This window comes from Triturus cristatus, chromosome 7 (genome assembly GCF_964204655.1).
Source record: "Triturus cristatus chromosome 7, aTriCri1.1, whole genome shotgun sequence".
Lineage (NCBI taxonomy): Eukaryota > Metazoa > Chordata > Amphibia > Caudata > Salamandridae > Triturus > Triturus cristatus.
Window position 1 is genome coordinate 355838165 of NC_140590.1, and position 1669 is coordinate 355839833.

At 57.3% G+C, this 1669-nt stretch overlaps 1 non-coding gene and 1 pseudogene across 1 annotated transcript; both read left to right on the plus strand.

Moving 5' to 3' along the window:
* The first annotated feature begins 836 nt into the window (after nucleotides 1-836).
* LOC146809661 (5.8S ribosomal RNA) lies at nucleotides 837-989 on the plus strand. The gene has a single exon (XR_014967067.1). It is a non-coding gene; the product is annotated as a 5.8S ribosomal RNA (ribosomal RNA).
* A 441-nt stretch (nucleotides 990-1430) lies between these two features.
* Nucleotides 1431-1669, plus strand: part of LOC146809662 (28S ribosomal RNA) — a 3637-nt pseudogene continuing 3398 nt past the window's right edge.

Below are 1669 nucleotides of genomic sequence, written 5' to 3' on the forward strand. Positions count from 1 at the left end.
TTGTTTTAGGTGTAATGTTACTTGTTGTATATGGATGTAATGACGAAGCAGCAAAATACCCGTGGGGCGACACACTATACTAAGCATGGATTTTTAGTTTGTGTTTTTAAGCCACGCCCTTCATTACATCGACCACGCCCCTCTGGGAGCCCCCACACCTTTTTTCATTCCACTTAAAGCCCTTGCTCCGGTATAATGACTTCCTGCTGAACAGGGAGAACAAGTTCACTCACACCATCATACCTGCCAACTTGCTAATAGGTTTTGCCAAAATTAAATCTATTGGGTTTAGCAATTTTTTTATTTTTACATATTGCATAGCACTTGGGTTTCTGTGAAACATGGCCTAATGTAAAAAAAAAAGTGCTATGATGCGCACACCATTGACTGCCTTCGACCCGGGCAACGGTGGGCTGGGCTGAACAAAGCCAGCCTGCCAGCAAGGCTCGGCCCGCCCGGCGACAGATGGCTGACGTGCAGGTGGAGCGACCCTCCCTCATTGCCAGGTACCCGGTTCGACCCGGTCCAGTGTGGCCAGGCCGAGGGGTTTGAAGACTTGCGTGGTCTCTCCCGGTTACTCCGGGAGGGACAGGCAGCTGTGGGGCTGACTACTTCTTTCACACTGGGAGCCTCCTTCTTTGCCCCACAAGGAACTTCCAGGCTGAGTGCCTGGTAATGTTATTTTTCTCTCAACGGTGCAGTCTGACTCCCAGAGGGGAAGCCTTGAAGGGGGCGCCTGGGCCGTCTCGCCGCTCGGGCGGTGGACAGATGGCATTCCCTTCCTCACGCCTCTCCAGCGCCCACAGGTGGGCAAACGTTTTTGAAAAGTTGCCTGTGACTCTTGGCAGTGGATCACTCGGCTCGCGCGCCGAAAATAACGCAGCTAGCTGCGAGAATTAGTGTGAATTGCAGGACACATTGATCATTAACACTTCGAACACACCTTGCTGCCCCGGGTTCCTCCCAGGGCTACGCCTGTCTGAGGGTCGCTCAATCGTCAATCGCCTCGGGGCTTCCCCGGGACATAGATGGGGCTGTTGCAGGGTTAGCTCGGCTTCCCTTTGTCCCCCCACAAGGTCAGACCCCCCCAATCGCCCGTGGCAGGGTCACTCACCGGGTACTGCTGCGAGGTACGCAGCCGGCGTGCCTGGCCCCCAAGAAGGGGTCTGGTGACCGGTCCGCCACGGCCCGTCCTGGACGCTAGGCTGGGTGCCGCTCGTGGCTGTCTGTGGTTTCCCACCGGCTGCCTGCGCACATGCGCCTCGGGTGCCCACTTCCGCAGCCGGCTTCCCAGAGAGGGCTGACCCCCTCCAGATCCGATCTGGGGAAAGAGTGCGTGCGCGCTGCCGGGACGCCAGGCACCTGCTCTGGCAGGGGCCTGGCCTCCCCCGGTGGCTCCCCACAATGCTTCAGCATTTTTCTTCCTACTACGACTTCAGATCAGACGTGGTGACCCGCTGAACTTAAGCATATTACTAAGCAGAGGAAAAGAAACTAACCAGGATTCCCCCAGTAACGGCGAGTGAAGAGGGAGGAGCCCAGCGGCGAATCCCCGCCAGGCGGCGGGTGCGGGAAATGTGGTATACAGAAGACCAACTCCCCGGCGTCGCTCAGGGGGCCCAAGTCCTTCTGATCGAGGCTCACCCAGCGGACGGTGTTAGGCCAGTAG